A 10,814-nucleotide genomic window follows, 5' to 3' on the forward strand; every position below is an offset into this window, starting at 1 on the left:
CACACTGAGGTAAGCACAGGAGAGTGCTAGAAACCTTTAAAGCAGTCCACTATGCAGTGACATCTAACTGCATGGCAGGGACACTCTCTGAACAGGGCATAGGGGAGTATTATGTGGGTTGCACATAGTGCCTGTTGGGTCCTGGTTACACAAATAAACCACGTACAAATCCATAACTGGTGGGAAATTTGTGAAAACAGTAAGCATTCACTCACTGGCAACCTTGAAATATATCAACATGCATGATATTCTACTCTAGAGCCACAAGCCAGGGCAGCCACAATTGGGTGTCAGTAGGAAGACATCCACTCTCCCACAGAACAAAGAAACTGTGGTCTAGATATTATAATGGCAACTCATGGATGTAAAAACATCCATTGTTCCCTTTATTTAGGATTTTAAAGGCAATATTTTATCTTGATTACAAACTTCCACATAGTGGCAAAATACTGATGACAGATACAGAACTTTAGTTTGGCGTAAACTAAAAGTGGATATTTTAGAAATTCTATCATGTATCTTATGCATTTTTGTGAGGCCAACCTTCTTAATCCAGCCAAAGCATGCTAGAAAAGAAATACAGGATCATATTTAGAATTGTTTTAAGGGCTTGAAGTTTTAGGCTTGGAAGTTATTTACTGTATAGACCCTGAATCTGTTGACTCATTTCCAAAATGGCTTTCTAGACTTCTAGGGTCAGTAGGGTTACATAAGGTGAAATCAATTCTGTCTCCATATCTGCAGTGAAGTAATTGCAGATTGTATCCTGCTGGGCTGGCAGGCCTGATGAGTGTCTCTAAAAGCCTCTCTTGATGTGGGTGTCGCCTCCATTAGCAAACAGGAGGACTTTCAGTTCCTATTTCTTAAATATTCATAACCTCCTAAATGTCACCGACATGAGCACATGCTCACACACTTCTGGTGAGGAAAATTGTCCAAGCTTTTTATGGAGCCAAAGGGTCCCTACAAGTCTTCCTGTGTCTAGCTAGGTGTAGCTATGACTAGCGGCTCTGAGGTTATTTGATTTTCTGTCCTGTTCCTTTGTTTAACTTGTTATTCATTATTGATTAGAATATTACATAACTCCGAGGGGAAGAGGAAAAGAATGCTGATAGACATCACATGGTTATTGCCTGATAGCAACACAAAGAATTTTGTCTGGTTATTATTATCCTTAGAACAGCAATGCAGTCTCAATATAAATGACAGATTTTATTGGCCTTCCTTTCAGCATTTGTACAGACTCACTTTCTACACTTTTTGTTGACCACTGTCTTGGACAGTCTGGGTTGCTACAACAAGAACATCATAGGTGGTGTGTAAGCAGCCACCATGTATTGCTTCCTGCTCTGGAGATTGGGAAATCCATGATCAGAGAAAAGACAGATTTGTTGTCTGATGAGGATCTGTTGCTCATGGACAGCAACATTTGCTGTGATCTTGTGTAAAGGAAAGAGAAATTAATCTTTGTGGCTCTCTCTCTCTCTCTCTCTCTCCCTCTCTCTCTCTCTCTCTCTCTCCCCTCTCTCTCTCCATCTGTTCATCTGTCTTTCTTTCCTGGGGACTGAATCTAGGGTCTATGCAACATAGGTAAGAGCTCTTCCACTGGACTATATCAGAATATGGAAAGCTCTCCCATGCTCATGGATCGGTAGGATTAACATAGTAAAAATGGCCAGCTTACCAAAAGCAACCTACAGATTTAACAAAATCCCCATTAAAATTCCAATACAATTCTTTACAGATCTTGAAAGAACAATACTCAACTCCATATGGAAAAATGAAAAAAAAACCCAGGATAGCTAAAACAATCCTGTACAATAAAAGAACTTCCAGAGGTATCACCATCCCTGATTTCAAGCTCTACTACAAAGCTATAGTAATAAAAGCAGCATGGTATTGGCATTAAAACAGGCAGGTAGATCAATGGAATCGAAACAAGGACCCTGATATAAATCCACATACCTACAGACATCTGATTTTTGACAAAGAAGCCAACATTGTACAATAGAAAAAAGAAAGCATCTTCAACAAATGGTACTGGAATAATTGAATGTCAGCATGTAGAAGAATGCAAATTGATCCATAGCTATCACCCTACACAAAACTGAAGTCCAAGTGGATCAAAGACCTCAAAAGAAATACAGTTACACTGATCCTGATAGAAGAGAAAATGAGAAATAGCCTTGAACACATTGGTACAGGAGACCACTTCCTGAACAGAACACCAATAGCACAGACACTAAGACTGACAATTTTAAATGGGACCTCATGAAACTGAAAAGCGTCTGTAAGATAAAGGACACTGTCAATAGGACAAAATGGCAGCCTACAGAAAGGGAAAAGATCTTCACCAACCCCACCTCTGACAGAGGGCCAATCTCTAAAATATATAAAGAACTTTAGAAACTAGATATCAAAAAAACCCCAAATAATCCAATTTTAAAAATGGGGTACAGATCTAAATAGAGAATTCTCAACAGAAGAATCTCAAATGGCCAAGAAATGTAAATGACACTTAAAGAAATGGTCAACATCCTTAGCCATCAGGGAAATGTAAATCAAAATGACTCTGAGGTTCCATCTTACACCAGAATGGCTAAGGCCCAAAACACAAATGACAACTCATGCTGGAGAGGATGTGGAGCAAGGGGAACACTCCTCCATTGCTGGTAGGAGTGCAACTTGTACAGCTACTTTGGAAATTAATATGGTGATTTCTCAGAAAATTGGGAATCAATCCACCTCAACACCCAACTTTGAACATAGTTGAGCAAGTGTCCTTGTGGAATGATTGAGCATCCTTTGGGTATATGTCAAAGAGTGTTATCTATGTTTATAGCAATGTTATTCATAATAGCCAGAAACTGGAAACAACCTAGATGCTCCTCAACTGAAAAGTCAATAAAGAAAAATGTGGTACATGTACACAATGGAGTATTACTCAGATGTTAAAAACGACGACATCATGAAATTTGACGACAAATAGATGGAACTAGAAAAAAATCATCCTATGCGAGGTAACTCAGACCCAGAAAGACAAACATGGTATGTACTCACTCATAAGTGGATATTAGGTGTAAAGTGAAGGATAACCAGGCTATAATCCACAGATCCAGAGAGGCTAGGTAACAAGGAGGGCCCAAGGGAAGACACATGGATCCTCCAGGGAAGGGGAAATAGAGATCTCCTTGTTGGACTGGGGGCAGGTGAGCTTAGGGACTTGAGGGATCAGATTGAGGGGTGGATGGAGAGGGAGAGTACTGAAAGAGATGACGGGAAGGGAGTGCATTTTGTGGTTAAGTAGAAACACGGTGAAAGAGAAGCTCCTAGCAATAGCAGAAACGTAGCCTGAACTGGCCATTCCTGTGGCCAAGCAAGACGTCCAGTGGAGGCCTTGGGACACCAACCCTACCGTCTGTCCTGCCTATGGGATATGTAAAGGTGGAGCAGAGATTGTGGGAGTGGCCAACCAATAACTGGTCTAGTCTGAGGCCCACGCCATGAGAGTGAGCCCACTCCTGACACTGCCTAGAGTGCCAAGTCCCAGAGACTGAATGGCGCAAAGACCTAGCATAGAACCAAACACATTTGGAGAGAAAAAATGTCAATGTAATAATGCCTAACAATATTCTGCTATATGCATAGATTGGTGCCTACCCCGATTGTCATCAGAGAAGCTTCATCCAGTAACTGATGGAAACAGAGACAGAGACCCTCAGCCAAACATCAGGCAGAGCTTGGGGGAATCCTTTGGAAGAGGGGGAGGAAGGATTGTAGGAGCCAGAGGGGTCAAGGACACCACAAGAAAACCCACAGAATCAACTAACCTGGGCTCATAGGAGCTCACAGAGACTGAACTACCAACCAGGGAGCCTGCATGGGACTGACTGAGGCACTCTTCATATATGTTACAGTTGTGTAGCTTAGTCTATTTGTGGGACTCCTAACTGTGGGAGCAGGGGCTGTCCCTAACTCTTGGCTGGCTTTTGAGAGCCTAGTCCTCATACTGGGTTGCTTTGCCCAGCCCTAATACAAGGGGAGGTGCTCAGTCCTAGCACAACTTGATATGCCATGTTTTGTTGGTATCCAGGGGAGGCCTGCCCCTTTCTGAACAGAAATGGAGGAGTAGTGGATGGGGGAGGGGCAGAGGAGAGGTGGAGGGAGGGAATGGGAGGAGAGGAAGGGGGAAAAACTGCAGTTGGAATGTAAAATAAATAAATAAATGTAATTAATAAAAATAAAAATAAATAAATACATTCAATTTAATCTATGTATATGTGTGTTTTATCTGCCTGTGTGTCTGGCTACCACATGCATGTAATGCTTGTGTGAGCCAGGAGAGGGCGTCTGGGACTGAAGTCACAGACAGTTTTGAGTCTTGTGGGTGATAGGATTGAGCCCAGGTTGTCTGGAGGAATGCCCAGGTCTCCCAACCACTGAGTCACCTCTCCAGACTTTTTTTTTTTTTAAAAAAAAACTCATTTTAAAACAGAGTGTTAGCCGGGCGGTGGTGGCGCACGCCTTTAATCCCAGCACTCGGGAGGCAGAGGCAGGCGGATCTCTGTGAGTTCGAGGCCAGCCTGGTCTACAGCGCGAGATCCAGGAAAGGCGCAAAGCTACACAGAGAAACCCTGTCTCGAAAAACCAAAAAAAAAAAACAAAAAAAAAAAAACAGAGTGTTACAAAATTGCCTGGGCTGATCTTGATCTTGCTTTCTAGCCCACAAAGGCCTTTCACTTGTGATCCTCCTGCCTCAGCATCCCAAGAAGCTGTGATGACAGATCGGTAGTCTTTTAGAGGGGCACTAATCCCGTTTCTGTTAGCTCCTCCTCATGGCCTAATGAGTCCCAACAGCTGTTCTTAATACTGTCAGTCTCCAAATTTCACAGGACACCTCAGACCACAGCACCACCTTTACAGTCCTGCTCGTTCTCTCATTAATGAATTGAATTAATCACTGTCACTTGCTCATTCTACATTTGTGTGAGAGTTGTAATTTAGGTTTTCAAAAGTTAGGCCTTGATACTTCCATTGTGTCCTTGGAAAAAGGACTGTGTCAAAACTGAGACTCATTTAATCACATATAGAGACAACGTAGTGACTTTATTTTGCCTATAAAGGAAGTAGACTCTTTCCAAGTGTGTAACACAGTTTCACTTTCTTCCTAGCAGGAGACTTTATGATACTTGGGAGCTGAAGGCAACTTCCATGATCTTCTGGAAAAGGGTGATGCAAATGATCTGTCTACTTGGGGTCTGACGGCGAGGACAGGAAAGAGTGAGAGAACTTGGTGTCCTGTGATGCCTGGGGAAGGTGTCCTTGGGTGCTTGTGGCCTGTGCCCATGTGGGTTCTGGATACAGTTCCAGTCTGTCTGAATCTGTCCCTGTGGGCTTCCATTACTTAAGCCATTGGCTATATCAACTCAGGCCTTGCTATCCACTACTTGGCTGGAGTGGATTCCCAGTAGCTCTTGTGTGCTTTAGAACCTGAGCCCTGTCTCTTCCACACCCAGTGGCTGACCCAGGCCCTGTAATGGACTTTCTCCCCATTTCTGGTCTAAGACTTAGCTAGAAGAGGTAGACCTGGTCTGCAGTCATTCTAACCATTGCTTTCAATAGCTTGTGTTTTCAAAGAAATGTGTCCATTTTTTTTCTAAACCATTAAACTTAGTGCTAGGGAGTCATTCATACAACCCTCTTGCTATTTGAAGATGTTGGTCAAATCTTTCGCATCCCTGATACTGGCAGTTCACACCTTCCTCCTTTCTCTTGTATCAGTGTATAACTTTCCCAATCTCTGCACCAGCAGCTCCTGGCCTTTTGCTTTCTGTTCTATTGGTTTAGCTCTTGTCATTATTTTATCTCCTGCCTTTGATTTTCTTTGAGTTTAATTTACTTTTCTTTTTCTACCTTGCTGAGTTGGGAACTTACATTATTGATTTTTGACCTTTTCTCTTTTTTTTAAGTCCCCATTTGGAGTTGTAAACATTCCTCTAAGCAATGACTTAGCCAGAACCCACAGGCTCCAAATGTTTTCTGCTCTCCACTATTTTCTTCTTTGACAGGTGAGTTGCTAAAGGGCGTTGCTTGATTTTCAAACAGTTAGGACCTTTCTAGCTATCTTCCTACCCCTGCTTTGTCTGCCCTCCTGCTCCCTCTTCATATGGGGGTCTTCAAGGTGTCTTCCCAGCAGTCCACACGGCCAAAGGACTGTTCCCACCTTCTCTCCTGCATCATGCCTCCCCACCCCATCTGATTAATGAGAAGGACTGGGATACAGTCCTCCGACCTCCTCTCCCCATTCCCTCTGCATGTTTTCCTTTGCCCTGTTACATTTAACTTCCCCTGTCAGCATCCCCTTCCTGAACACCAGCCACCTCGTTAAGAGCAGGAAGATGGTGAACACCATGGGAGAGATTTATGAGGCAAGTCCTATACATTGTTCTGTGAAATACAAACTAAGGAAGGAAATGAGGGAGTTTGGAAGATTGATTGTCCGGGAGAAATCCTGACTGCCAGGGTTGTTTTTCTGCTGCATCATTGTATTTGGATTGTTGATCTCTGACTATCCTTGTGGCTTTTTTTTTCTTCCTGCCTTCTGTCACATTCTCATCACCTCCCTGCAAGACCTGTACTTAACACCATGTAACGATAAAGAGCACGTTAACTTTTGTCATGTTATCTGAGAACACAGAAAGACTGCATATATACTGAGAACAGCAGCTGCTGCTATTTGTCCATAATTTATAGTTTGGAAGAGGGCTTCCATTCATGGTGTCACCAAGCATGAACAAACAGGAGGGTCTTGTGATTATTCAGCCAGGAGGCTTCAAAAACACTGTGGGAATCTCATGTACCTTGGATGGCATGGAGCTTCTGGGGTCAGGATGGGCCAGAGCCGTGGGGGTCAGCAGCAGCTCCAGTTGTAACTGGAAAGAAAGATGGACGCATGTGGGGGAGCATGGCTGCCAGAATAGCGTGGACCCTGGCTGTGGACAGCACTGGAGGCTGCCAGGCAGGAAAGACCGTGGGCTGAGAACCAGGCAGGGCAACAAGGTATGGCAGGGATGGGAACTGCTATGAACACAGGAATAGCCCTGGCTTCTGTGGCCACCTCTCCCCTTGAGTCTCAGAGGAATTGTTCACGATCTTGGCACTCTCCAAAGATGTTAAATCAGTGGCCAAAAACATCTTGAGGAAATTGGATTTTCATCTCTAATCTGATTGCCATTTAATCTGCTGCCCTTTATGTGATTATTTACCATTTGCATTGCTCAACCCTGGCAAAGAGCTCCCTCAATTGATTTTCCTTCATCTCGAGACTGTCTCACTTTGCAGCCTAGTCTGGACTCTAACTTGTAATCTTCCTGTCTCAGCTTTCTGAGTGCTGGATTGACAGGTATGAGTGACCATACTTGGTCATGCTGGATTTTTTTTTTAATGTTAAAAATCAGCTTTCTTCTTCAAACCAAGAAACAGAGTTGGATGGCATGGATGGGCAGTGAGAGTCCTCTTGGCAGCACAATGTAACAGCTCTTGACCGAGATTTCCTCTCATAAAAACCTTTCAGATCCTCACAAACACCTCAAGCATAGAGCTCCCAAGTAACATCCCTCCATCCCAAAGAATGCTTCAGCAGTGAGTTTCTTTCTCCCTAAAGATAGCCAGAGACACTCAGGAGTAATGTCTCACCATCACAGATAAAAACCCAAAGGCCTTTGCAAGGGAAGCTGGGAATCAGGCCCTTGCAGACATGATCTGTGATGCAAAGTCTCAGCTCCAGCTGACGGTCAGCAATGTGGCCTTAGACCAGTCATGCAATGCCAAGTCTCAGTTTCCTTACCTTTACAATGGGATTGTAATATCCCACTGGATCACTGGATCTCCAAGAAGAATAAATGAGAACATGGATCTAAAGTGCTTCCATAAAAATACAGCTATGCTCAACAAGAAAAGTTAATAAAAGCAAGCTACCGAATTGGAAGAATGAAGCAGTATATGAAGAAAACAATACACATCTACAGTTTGTGTTTTTGTTTGTATTGTTTCCTTCTGTAGATGTCCAGTCTTCCAATCAGGTTGCAGGTACACAAGATGTCCCCATCCTCCAAGCTATGGTGCCACCTCACTGTCAGTGGTGGCTTACTCACAGCATGGCCACTGCTCTCCTCTGACAAGGGGACATCTCACAAGGACCAAGTCCTCTAAGACACATTCACCCTGCTCAAAGTGAGCTTGGAGCTGAGGCTGCATGGAGGTGGTAAGGACCAGACTGCGCCAGCTCAGATGACAGCGGTAAAGATTCTGGGGGAAAACGTCTCAAGTCCACAGCCTGCACTATGACTCACACCAACTGTAGGGAGCGGCAAGCTACCAGCTTGGCTGTCTCAGGGAGTGATTAATCTCCCTGAAATTAATGGGCCCTTAAAGGCAGCAGTCACGGAGGCTGTGTGCACCCATAAAGCAGGATTCACTGCATCTGTAGAGATGTTTGCCAGGACAGACAGTCCACCCCCGCACTGGACACCCATGGCTCTGAGAACCCACAGGGCTTGTCTATGGCTTCTAAGTGGCCAGGAATCAAGTCACTATCACAGCTCCTTGTCGCCTTCTCCATCCCCATCAACAGAGGGAAATGCATCTGAGGAACAGGGGTGGTCTTGCTGGGAACAAGCTGAGTGACCCTGAGTCATGGGGCAGATCCTCCCCAGGAGGGTGCAATGGGAAACAGGGTCCTGGTACGTAGGGTGTGAGGCAGAAACCAAGAAAACAGTTACTCATTAGAGTGCACTCCTGTGCGGAGGCTTTGGGGACACATACATGGATTATGGAAAGCTGACATTTTGGAGACTGCTCCTCTGAGATGGGAGCATTTAAGATGAAACTTGGAAAATAAATTACTTATGCGCTGTCTTAATCTAAGAAATGCATTAAGTCAGTGAGACAGTTGAGTACGTAGAGAGTCACGGCAGGATCAGAGTCAGGGGTAGAGGGAGATGGGGCTGGGGTTTATGCACAATATGGAAAAATAAATACCACCATTCCACCCTGTGATGCTTTGGAAAATTCCCAATGTCAAAACGTCCCTGTACACATACAGCCAAGGCTGCTCCTCGGTACTCCACAGTGCGCCTTTGTTCTGACCACTTTGGACACGCACCTGCTAAGGTCCTTCCCTTACTTCTTAGCCATGGCAGCAGTGAGAAGCTGAAAGCCATAGGCTGGGACCAGTCTTCAGGGTTTGAGGAATGGCTCTGCCCTTTGATGGCTGTCTGACTTCAGATAGATTTCATGATCTCTCTGTGCTATTCAGCCAGGGCTTTTTCCGCTGTTCTCAACTGCTCTTAGATTTCAGCTGGAGGAAAGGAAAAAACCTCTCCAACTGGCTGAGCCAGGTAGGAACAAGGTACCTCTCTGAGCTCAGCTAAACAGACAGAGCCAGTGTGGGGGCCTCCTCACCCCATTGGGTGCTGGCAAGGACCTGGGAAGGACACACAAGCCTAGGGAACAAATTTCCTCCTCTTAATATGCAAAGCACTACTTAAGGAAAACTGTGGAAAGTGTACAGGAGAGTTGTATCCCGAGCCAAGGGCTATAGTGCACCTGGGCCTTAGAGAAGTTACTGGTCAGGATGCTGGCTTCTTTGGTTCAGCATCACATAAGAAACTTACCCTAAATCACACTCATTTACATAACCTAGTTGTGGGTTTGACTGGGGCAGAAGGCATGCTGGGAGTGGCCTCACAATATTATGGAAAGCTTCAGGGGAAATCAAGTCCCAATTTCCATTTTCAGCCTGGCCTCTCTCCTGAGGAGGTTCAACAGCTGAAGGTCTTCACTAGGATGTTCCTGGATATTCTCCTGGCACCAAAAATCCTTGCTGTGTGGTCAAGACAAGGAACCTTTTCTGGCCTTCTCACCATGACATAGCTGTCCCATTTCCTCTCCTCAACTGGCTCATGTGTGGCTCTGTTCCTTGTCAACTGGGCACTCTGAAGCACATCCTTTATCTCCTTCGAACCTCAGCTTGCTTTTCTGAAAAATGGAACACACAGTAATGTGCTCAAGAGATGGAGGAAGCCAGGCTGATGCTTATGGGGTCAGTAGCCATGTACCTGGCTCAGAGTGAACACAGCCCTCCACACTCAGGCAGCAGCCCACTTTTGCCTGGGAGCTGTCCAGAATTCCACAGGTTCAGATTGTTACACAACATGCCCCCTAACAGCATGCATGCTCAATGGTGTAGCCTGGAGAGCTCCCTGGGGAATGCTCCCTGAGTAGGGAGTCACTTAGATCATGCCCCCTGCAATGGGGATTCCCAAAACATGGTAATATGATAGGGGATGGCCAGCAACCCATGGCCAAATCTGCTTTACAGTCCAGAAGGTAGGAACAACTTCTGCATTTTAAAATGGTTAGAAACCATTAAAAAATGAAAGCCATAAAATGTATGAATATTACAAAATTCCATTTCTATGTCCATAGGTGGTTGGGTACAGCCATACATCTTGACCCACAAGTGTCTGTGGCTGCTCTTTCAACCGTTGAGTAGCCGTGAAAGACCAAAGGGGCGACAAGTTTTGCAGCATTTTCATTCTGGCCCCTTACAAAACACTATGCTGATTCCTCTTATAGGTTCTGAGAGATCCAATTTAGCTGTTTTACAATAAGCATTTCCTAAATGAGTGAGCACATCGTTCTTGTCTCCCAAGTCATAAGTTGGCATTCTGAGCGGAGAGTGATGCCAGGGAAGGTTGCCGAGGGACCTCCCTCATCTCTCACTTACCCTCATCACCTCTGCCTCCAAGCCC

Source organism: Peromyscus californicus, unplaced genomic scaffold (genome assembly GCF_007827085.1).
Source record: "Peromyscus californicus insignis strain IS unplaced genomic scaffold, ASM782708v3 Scaffold_4__1_contigs__length_199733344, whole genome shotgun sequence".
NCBI lineage: Eukaryota > Metazoa > Chordata > Mammalia > Rodentia > Cricetidae > Peromyscus > Peromyscus californicus.